General features: G+C 35.9%; 1 long non-coding RNA gene across 1 annotated transcript in view; it reads right to left on the minus strand.

The window, feature by feature from the left end:
- LOC139704695 (uncharacterized) overlaps nt 1–11,094 on the minus strand; it is a 40,976-nt gene extending 29,882 nt beyond the window's left edge. The window contains exon 1 of the long non-coding RNA XR_011706617.1: nt 10,961–11,094. This is a non-coding gene — a long non-coding RNA (uncharacterized lncRNA). The remainder of the gene's footprint in view (nt 1–10,960) is intronic.
- Between the last annotated feature and the right edge of the window lie 2 nt (nt 11,095–11,096).

Here is an 11,096-nt window from a genome sequence, read left to right on the forward strand (position 1 = left end):
GTCAATCAGTTCAAAAAACTTTGAGATATAAAGATAAGTCTTACCAATTTGTGGCTATACTAGTGGATTTTTTTGATACCTCACAGTACTGTTAAAGGATCAGTGGCGATGATTGTGGTCAGGGATATGGCAGTGGGACCAAACCAACCCATCAAGACAACTTCTGAAAGGACAAAAGATAGTGCCTTCAAGGAGGCATCTGAACCCTCTCAGGCAATCTATCAATCTTTTTGGTTTCTAGTAACAGGAAAAAACCTGAGAAAAGGAACTGCCTCCTGGACAGGATAAGCATGAAATCAGCTCTGTTTCTGATTTAGGGAATATGAGAAGGCCTGAATTACTAGCTTTTTGAAAGGCTCCAAACAATGAGTGTGGCTTTTAATACATTAAAATAAGCAATTTTTCAGAGACTGGGAGGAAATGAGTTTTGTTGGTTTAGGGTTAGGGATATTTGATGGCTGTTTCCTGGGGAAAGCCTGGAAAGAAAATATGGATGAATGGATGCTAGGGAATACGGGGGATATTGGTGACGTGGGACCCATCTTATTTAAGTGTTGGTTTTAAAGCACTGAGAATAACTGAACTAAGGCTTAGCCTTAGAAAGTCATTCCCATTCTCCAAATATACCAACCAGACTGGAGGCTTTATATCATTGTGACTTAAGATGATGAGGAATTTTCCTCAGGTAATAAATTGTATCCAGTTTTTAGCATGGACAAATTAACAGTTATTTAATAAAATTGATTGGACATCAGCTTTGTTGAGATGCTCTTACAAAGAAGTGAAATATTTACTTTCATCCTAAAGGGTTTTTTTGGTTCCAATTGGGAAGAGAAAGCTTTAAATGGAATTAGACACATAAACAGGGGAGTGTAAGTTGGTGTCAAGTTTATATTGCAGGAAGCAAAAGAAAAAAGTTAGAATTGAAGCACTTGAGGAAAGGGCACAAGTTAAGGACTCTTAAATAAGAGTTCACAGTCTAGTTAAGAAAATTCATAAATAGATGAAAAGTTTATTGTCAGATTAAGTAATAATTGAAAATAGTAATGAAAAGAAATAGGACCATGGAGAACATGAAGCAGCAATGAAGATCTACAGGTGGTCATCAGTTTTATTTTCTAGAGAGTTCAGAAAAGGAAATTTGTGTTTTAATGGCATCGGGCTAAATGGAAAGGGAAGGCCTTTCAAAATAAAAAGTTCCAGTAAGATCTTGCCTCTGGGTCAATTATTAACATAGGAAGAAACATGCTTTAAACAATCCTAACTTATGCCTTCCAACCTGAACTATTCAGTACTTTTTGAGACTCGTTGTAGGTTCCATAGAGAAAAACCAACAGTATCCAGTTATTATTTTAACCAGCCCACCATGAAGGCCCAATGTCTGGTGCTTTCCCTATATCTGATGGCAAGGCATGTGCAACTACTTCTATAGTGGCCTGTTTAACCTCCCAGTATTCACCTCAGGGTTTAGACATTAATTCATGAAAGACCTTGGGACATACAAAGTGAAGCAAATGGAAAGCAGAAAAGAGATTTGCTTTTTTTACTTGTTAGTATATGTAAATAAAAAGCCACCTATCCCATCATCAGTATTTTTGTTTTGTGGTAATAGGATTCTTATGCACTTATATTACAGGTTTTCTTGGAAATTAAATAGCATTTAAAGACCAAACTATTAAAGTTTGATGCAAGTATTGCTATTTATTATGTTCTTCTAATTCTATGGAAAACAAATTATTACCATGGATGAGGTATCAGAATCCATTATATGGTGTAAAAAAATTCATATTCTTTATAGATTGAACCTAATATTCCTAATACTTAATACTGTTTTTAATATTCCTACCACCTAAATTATAATGAAGCTTTGAAAAATGGGACGCAGGTATTTTTAATGCCCTGTACTTTAAAATATTTCTCATACTTGTCATGATTATACATGTAATTTTCATTAGATGGGCTGCTTTTCCTGTGAAGTATTAACTTCTGTGCAAACATCTTAGTGTAATCATTGGTCCATCTAGCTATGTATAATGGAAAAAGGAAGTTAATATTTGTTTTTGCATTCTGTGCCAGAAACTGTACCAGTGGTGCTCAAAGGGAGGTTTCTGGGCAAAAAGCATCACTACTGGGAAACTTGTTAGAAAAGCAATTTTTAGGCTTCATTCTAGACCTACTGAGAGTCTCTGAGTGTGGCAACCAGCAATCTGTTATAATAATCCCTCCAGGAGACTGATTGGTACACTATTTATGTCTCACAGCTCTGAGATCTAAGTATTGCTATAAAGAGACTACAGAGAGTATTTTCCTAAGATTATAGAGGTGGTAATAACAGGATTTAAACTTAGGATTTCAGGTACCAGTATCAGTTATATATATGGCAACCAGCAATCTTAATAATCCCTCCAGGAGACCAATTCATGATTAAGTTTGAGAGGTTACCACTCTGTGTTAGTAGTTTTCCTTTTTTTCTTAGGTGAGAATCACCTAGAGAGCTAGTGAAAGTAATTATGACAGCTATACTTCAGAGCAACATACGGATAGTAATATACAGGACTAGGACTCAGGCAGCAATAAAACAGGTTTATCAGGCAATTCCGGTTACAATCTAAGTTGACAATGTTCTTTGGCAATTGAATTTAGACACTGTTTAAACTACTAAATTACCTACAGGATTTATTCTTGCCCCAAACCAATAACTTTCCTTGGGCCATTTCAGAACCTGATATAGATGTGGATTAAGTAGAACATTCTTTCACTCCTGATGTGTTAATGAGAAACTATTCCACCTCCAGCAAAATATATGATTAGTGTTTCAGTTCATGCATCCATTAAGAACCAAATGATGGATTCCATCTCTTGGGTCCCCTTCTTCCTCCGGGAAGAAGTCTTTTCTACTGTCCTTTAATAAAGCTTCTACTTTCCACTCTAAAGAAAAAAAAAAAGGAACCAAATGAGAGAATATTGAAGCTAAAAAGGAACCAGAAGGATTATGGAATGAATTTGCCTTAGAAATAAGGAAATCAATGTTTAGAGAGGTAAGCTAATTTAAATTGGTCAAACTTTTTTTAAGTTTGTTGTGGTGCCAGGGATCAAACCCAGTGCCTTATGCATGCAAGGCAAGTGTTCTACCACTGAGCCACAACCTCAGCCTTGCAGAGGTCCCCTTTTTCTCTCATCTTTTCCTTTTGAATGTGTCCACTGTATGCATATATACAAAAGTCCTTTTTAATTTCAGTCCTCATCCATCTTCTCTTTTTTGAACTTTAAATGAAGACCAGAACTGATAGCTGAAGGGTATTAACAAGCATCATGATTGGAATGGGAGATTTCATTGAACAATCTGAGAGACTTAATATTCAATTGGATGTGTTCTTCTAATAGTGCTAGAGACATTTGGTGTTTGGTGATGGATGTTGCTTTTAAATTTTAAAATGTACTTAAAAGAAATGAAACAAGGAACTATAGACTATCAAAAGTGTGGAGAAGTTGAGTTCCTATAGTTTATGTAGAGCCAATAAAGATTTTGTTCAAACCATATTCTGTGGAGATTTATCTTTGAACAGATGAGGATTTTTTTTCTTCATTCAGCAAATAACTAATGAGTATTTCTCTGTTAAATGCTGAAGATACAAAGATAAACTATTGCTTTCTAAGCTGAAACAGTTCAGCATCTGACAGTGGGGATGTTGATGTTAAATTATCTAATATTACCTAGAAGTCGACAATTGGATTTTGAAGCTCTCTACCTTTTTTCCTACAATAGGTTTAATGTAAGCTGCTATCCCAGGGCACACCCTTTTTGCAGTTCCTCTTTTTTGGGAGTGTATCAGGGGTTGAACTCGGGGGCACTCGACCACTGAGCCACATCTCCAGCCCTATTTTGTATTTTATTTAGATCTCACTGAGTTGCTTAGGGCCTCACTTTTGCTGAGGCTGGTTTTGAACTCCTGCCTTAGCCTCCCCAAAAGCTGGGATTACAGGTATGCACCACCATGCCCAATGCTGTTCCTCTTTTAACTGCAAATATTTTTGAGACCAGCACTTGCATCCAAAAGGACAATCAGGATCAAAAGGAAGACATATTTTAAGGAATCTGTTCTGGTTGGAACCAGATTCTTAATTGCTATATTCTTTTGTTTAGTGTTAGTATTTACAAAGCATGTGATCTACTTACCTGCTTCACTTGATAGCATAAAATTATTAAATTATTAAAAAGCATTATGGCTGCTAAGGAATCAAGTTATAGCAAACATTAATGCCTGTTCCTAAAAAGTTTCCTCACTGTTAATGTTCTCTATTTTCCCAGGAAAAATAGGGAAGGGAAGAGGGCTGAAGTAGATTTTCAAATGCAATGTAATTATTAACCAGCAAGGTCATTTACAAAATAACTTTGTAAATTTACTGACAAATCACAGGAAAATGGGTGATCCTTCCTCCTTGTTTGAAGATTCTCAAATGAAGACACAGAACTGAATCCCATTTTAATGCTGTATCTGCAGTGCTGCTTTGATTGTGAGTTTCTTATTACTGGATACTTGTGAATTTTACCTTCAAGCTATGATAGTTCTTAAGAGGTTATTTTCCTCATGAGCCTTGTTTTGTTTCCTTTCTTCTTTGATTGTCATGTTACATTGCATTTCTGGATGTACACAGCAGTTTGTTTTTCAAATCAAGTAAATGCCCAATAGTCCCTTGGAAAACATGTCAGTATAAAACCGCAATATCTATTTCACTATAGATTAAATGTGTTAATGAGGCTGTCAGATTCTATGATAATCTCAAGCTTTGCTATGTGATATCAGATATAGCAAATGAGATAATACTATGTCTAACTATGCCTATTAAGTGAGCTATGGCATTCAATAAAAACTTGAATTTGTCAATGAATCTTTACAATCCTTTTCATCACCTTATTTAGGAGACTGTTGATTAAATCTCCTTATTTTTCTGCTACCTTCTTAGGTTAACACTTCTGGCAGAACAATGGAAAGAGGACAGAAATCAATGGTCAATTTGAGGCTTAAATTTAACATAGGAGAGAAGGAATAGAACATTCATGTACTGCAAATAATAAAAATTGGCAAACAGACTAACTGTTATTGAGCTCTTACCAGTATTGCAGTTATTGTTCTAAGTCCTTCACATGTATTCATTTAAGTCTCATGACTCTATAAGATAACTGATATTTTATTGGCCAAAGCAAGTTATGGCCAAGCCTGGAGTCACTGTGGAAGGGGGACCTCAACCCCACCTCTTGATGGAAGTAGTGCAGACTGTGGGCATTTATGATCCACCACATTAAGAAACTAGACTCAAGGAGCAACATTTTTTTTTTTTTTTTTTTTGGTATCACTGAGCCACATCCCTGGCCCTATTCTGTGTTTTATTTAGAGACAGGGTCTCACTGAGTTGCCTAGCACTTGCCATTGCTGAGGTTGGCTTTGAACTTGCAATTCTCCCATCTTAGCCTCCCTCCTGCCTCAGCCTCCTGAGCAGCTGGGATTACAGGCATGCACCATCACACCAGGCACAAACATTTTTTCTTTGAAGAGCCAGACCTTGGGTCTTTGTACTTGTGAAAGCAACCATGGACATATATTTAAGCAAAAAGGTGTAATTGTTCTTGTAAAACTTTATAGTCATGCATCACTTAACCAGCACACATTCTGTGCATAATTATCCAATTTTGTCATTGTTGCAAACTTAGGTAATTATGCAAACCTAGAAAGTACAACTATTTCTCCTAGGCTACAAATTTACAGAGCATATTATGTACTTCATACTATAAGCAATTGTAACATAATGGTAAGCATTTGTATATCTAAACATGGAAAAGATAGAATAAAAATGCAAGGTGACAGGAATTTTTCAACTCCATTACCATTTTATTGTGCCATCATCCAATATGTATTGTGTTGTTGACTCAAATATCATGTACTATGTTACTGTAGTTCCCCAAACAGTAGTCCTTGTTAATTTATTATTTGAGGATCAATGCCAAAACCTACTGCAGATTGAAACTGGCCTTAAGGAGTAAAAATGAGAGAAGTTTCCCCAATGTTGACTCCTTTGAGCCCCAATTTGAAAAGCATTGACATTTTCTATAGTAACTCTTTTTAAAAATCTGTCCTCTAAGAAATAGGAACCAGGGAAAGTCAAACAATTTTCCCTATTGTAATTTTGGAAGAGGTGAATTGTGACCATTTTTAGACTTGACTGTGGGCTCTCATCATGGCCAAAATGCTATTCAGGATTCAAGGATGCACACAATAAAAGTAGCTATACTGACTATATAAGTTACTTCTTTTAAAGCTTAAAATATACCAATCAAATCAAAATTATTTCTCCCTATTTTAAAAATAGGGGGAAAAAGAATTTATAAGAGAAAAGTTTCTATTTCCAGTTAATAATTATGTTTTGAGAGTCAACATTTGAAACTAGCACCAGAACTTTCTGAACATGTGCTATGTGAAGAGCCGTGAAATTTCGTTATGATTGCATAGACCACCATTTACTTCTGTTTTTCATACTGCCATTTTCTCCATGTCTTAGATCAGTCTACTTTTTTACCCCCACCCCCAATACCCCAAAATCCTATTTCTGGGGAGGTGGATTTGAGACCTACTCTCCTGTCTTCACATGTGGTCATCTTGTGAATAAAACTCTTGTTTTTTGAAAAACTTGTTTCAGTTATTGGTATATTGTATGAGAGCAAAATAGGCCTGGTTCAGTAATATTATTTGATTTTTGAAGTGGTTACTTGAAGAAGTTATTACTTTGAGCTATCAAGTTCTAGTTTTTATTAGAATAATGTGCTTTTTGTTTGTTTTGCAGGAAACTGTATACAATGATAGTTGGCCAATCTATTTTAAAGCTAGTGGTGGACAACAAATGATATTCAAACAGTATAAAATGCACATATATAGACAGGCCATTTTTTTAATGGTTTCCTTTTCAAAAAGTTTGAGATTAAAGTATATTTGCTCTGGAGTCAAACATTTATATTTCTAAATTGTTTTCTGGAAATTAAAAAAAAAACTGCAATAAATAAAATCCTGTTTCACCCTTGATTTGTATCATGAAAGCACACATTCGCCTACCCAAAAGAAAACCATCATTAATATAGTTGACAATATTTAGACAGAAAAAGCTTTCAGATGAAATTTTAGGCCTATAACAACCAGAAGGCTAGAGTTCCTGCTTTGCCCCACCTGATGAAATCTACTGTAACTTAGGTAGTAGTACACTTTGAGACACTGCACTCTGAATTCCTTACAGAGTCATTAGTCTATACAGAAGAGATCTCTAGCACTTTTGTGCAAAATAGTTAACCTTTTATTCTCTCTAAAATGTAACAGAACAGGTTTTTGCTTGTTTTGGAAATCACTAACGGTATTCTTAACTATGTAGTATGTTATAAGAAGCTTTTACCATTTAATTTATTTTAAAAAATTATAAATTATGATTTAGCATTATCAGGAAGTCATGAAAGACCAAAGTGTATTAGGCATGGTTCCATTTATCCCTTAACTTATACCCCATAAAAAATAACATGGCACAATAGAGGATTAATTCTAAAACTGTAATGGTTGTTATCACTGTTACAAGAGGAATGTGAACTAAAGGAGAAACAGTTGTTTTTCTAGTTGAATAATTTTAAGAACTTGATTTTAATTGGTTTCAAGTTGAACTGAAGTCTCAGCTACTTTAATGATAGCCATAGAAATTAGATTGGGGAGAGTGACTAAAATATTATATCTTTTGTGGCATATTGACCTTGAAGGGTTAGAAAAACATTCAAACTTTAGTTCCAGTTTCTGGAAATGTAACAGAAGTCATCTACACTGTGATAAAATTTGAAGCCAAAATGAAAATTGGATTTATTTAGGGAAAGCAGAGCAGTGGTTTTCACAATATAGTCTGTGGACCAGCATCTTCAACATATCCTAGAAAGTTGTTAGAAAAGGAGATTTTCAGGCCTCATCTCTTATCTCCTGAATCAGAAACTCTGGTGATGGGGCTCAGCAGTTTGTGTTTTAGTTCTCTAAGGGATTTTGAAGCACACTGGGCTGGAAGAAGAAAATGGAAAAGCACTAAAGATTCAAGTTTAAGGTTTGCAAGGCTAGACAAGAAGTCGCAGTTCAAAAGGATCCTTGGAAGTGAAATAGCCCGAGTAGAAAGTAATCAATATTTTCAAATTCTACAGGAAGGTTGGTTCTATGTAGGATATTTGTATACAAGGTGTGGCCTTGTACAAGCCTTTAAACCTTGCTGAGTCTCAGCTCACTATAAAATGAATCATGCCTCAAATCTTAGAATGATTTTCAATTAAATTGGATAGTAGGTATTAATGGTATTACAAATCCAAAGATTTATGAAGTAACTAGTCTTTCCATACAATAACCATGAAATTTGGACGTAATTTGTAAATTAATTCAGTGCTAAAATTCTCAAAAAGGACTAGTGTTTTCAAAGTGTTCCCATGTACTTAAGTGCTGGTAGAGCAGACATTGGTATCTGCTATATACCTGGATAACTTTCTTAGATATCAAGACTATACAAGTCCTCAGGGACTGGCATGGGTGGAAGAGAGTTCTTATATCCCAGATATAAATTTTTATATCTTCCCATGTGTGACATTTAAAATGGTTGAATCAACTTTTGACTGTTTATGAACACTAGAAACACAGAACTTGTTATATTTTGGGGAAAGCAACAGATTCCATACTGATGAGAAATTTGTTCTTTTGGGGGGTGAGAATTAGAAACTGACAACAAGTTATCACTTATTCTGATTTACCAGATGGAGAAACTGAGGTATACAGTAGTGATGTTTAAGGTGAGCATTATGTATAGACAATAGAGTTTACCACAGAGATAGTATGACTTGATAGGTGCTTAAATTCCTCATTGCCTCCAAATTTGTGCCCTGACAATCTGCCAGGATACTTGAAATTCCTGCTATTATATTTAAAGTTATTCCTTCAAGGTTATCAAAATTCTCAATGAATGCTTATATAAATGAACAAACAAGAGACTAGAGACCTAGGGTCACTTCAGTTGGATATGTGCCTTATCTGAAAAGGGCTTATCCAGAATATATGTATATAATTTATAACTACTATCCGGGTGCAGGGCTTTGATAGAGTAGGATCCAGTGGGTAATTTTTATGTAGTGAATTGGTAGGATAATGACTGGAGTTTGGAATATCCATCTTGTCTTCTAAGATCTGAGGTAAAGTGGGAAAAGTAATACATTTGTATAACCTGAATGTTGCATGAATTTTGAAATATCAAAGGGAAGTGAAGCTGAGCATGATGGTGCACGCCTATAATCCCAGTGACTCAGGAGGCTGAGGAAGGAGGATCTCAAGTTCAAGGTCAGACTCAGCAACCTAAGTTACTTAGTAAGACCCTAAAATTTTAAGAAGGGGTGAGGATGTAACTCAGTGGTAAAGCAACTCTGGGTTCCATCCCCAGTAACCCCGTGCCCAAAACAAAACCAAAGGGAAGTAAATAAAGTGAAGATTCAACTCTGTGTTATATACTTAACAATAAATTCTCTAATCCTGCAGCCCCATATGGTCATATCTGCACAGAGCTGAGTTAAAAGACAAGCATACACCAACCCAAAATACAGTATAAAGAAACACCAACATTAAAGGAGATCCTGTTCATAAGCCATAGCAATCCTGTATAAACCCATTCCTTCAGTTCTAAATTCTGCTCTAGACTTTCCCCACTAATCTACATAATTTCCTATTTGCCTGTATAGTTTAACTTAACCTTTTATGCTAAGACCTCCCACCTTTCTACTGCTTCAGTCCCCACATTTGCGAATTCTCTTTTCCATAGTCAAGTGGGGTGAGGCAAAGAATTAGCCAACAGTCACTTTATACCTTGTCCTGATCACTTCCACGTCTCCCTCAGCTCAATGCAAATGATGCTTCTCTCCTCAAGTTTCATATTCAAACTGGAATATTATTCCCATTCTCCTGTTTTCACCTTGCTTATATGCTAGTCCAAGTGATAATTACCTAATATGCTAAAAATGATAATACAGTGTGAAAGTTCTGTGTGATATTAGTAAAAGATTACTGGAGCTCTGAGGAAGGAATGATTTACAATGGAGAATAAGAGAGACTTCAAAAACGTGTTCTGGGAGCTGCATACTGAAGACAGAAATTCATGGACTACTCAAGAAATAGTGTGGCCTTCAGGATGAAATATGGAGTGAACAGTGGCAGGCCACAGTCACATTAAAAAGGGTCTTAAATTTCTTGCTAAGGAAATTGAAGGAACACTAAGTAAAAGCAGAATCTCATCAGATTATGTCTTCAGCAGTGTGAAGAATCTTTAAAATTTGGCCCTAGTCCTATAGACATGGGAGTCACTGGAGGAGCATAAAGGTAGATCTGGCATTTCTCCTCTGGAGAAATTCATTAGGGGGCTGCTTTAGTAGATGGAAAGATGATAACCAGGAAAGTGTCAGTGACTGGGGCAGATAGAAAGATTTCAGGAATAGTATGGGAGACGCTCATTGCTCTATGTCATCTGCACTCATAGCTGAAGCTTTCTCTGATTAATTCTGGCAAATGTCACCGTGGTGACTTTGTTCCCTAGGCTAGCTATCACAGTACTTTAGAGATGTATTCATTTATGTGCTCATTAGATCTCCAATTTCTTTAAGACGGGAATATCTTTTCATCTGTATTCCTATAGCTTTCAAGGGCACGCAAAAAGGTATTGTCGTGGTTGAGTCAGTGGAAATTAGGCTTTCATAAATGACTGAATATTGGAGGCTATCCCACAGGTCCAGCATTAGCATTTACATTTCGGTGAAACTTGGTAAAACAGCAATTACATTCAATCTAAACTTTCTAGCGATTTACTTTAAAAACTTAAATTTTATAGGTAGGCATAGACTATAGAATTTTTTTTTTCTTCTTTTCCTTACCTGAGTTTATCGAGTGACTGTGCCAGAGAGTATTCCAAGACATTAGTCAAGACCCAGAATTTGCGAGGTACTGGCCTCCACACCAATTTGATGGGGGATCAGGAACCAGATTCAAGTCCCTAAGCTCCTTCGAGGT

Source organism: Marmota flaviventris, chromosome 2 (assembly GCF_047511675.1).
Source record: "Marmota flaviventris isolate mMarFla1 chromosome 2, mMarFla1.hap1, whole genome shotgun sequence".
In the NCBI taxonomy this organism is placed as follows: Eukaryota; Metazoa; Chordata; class Mammalia; order Rodentia; family Sciuridae; genus Marmota; species Marmota flaviventris.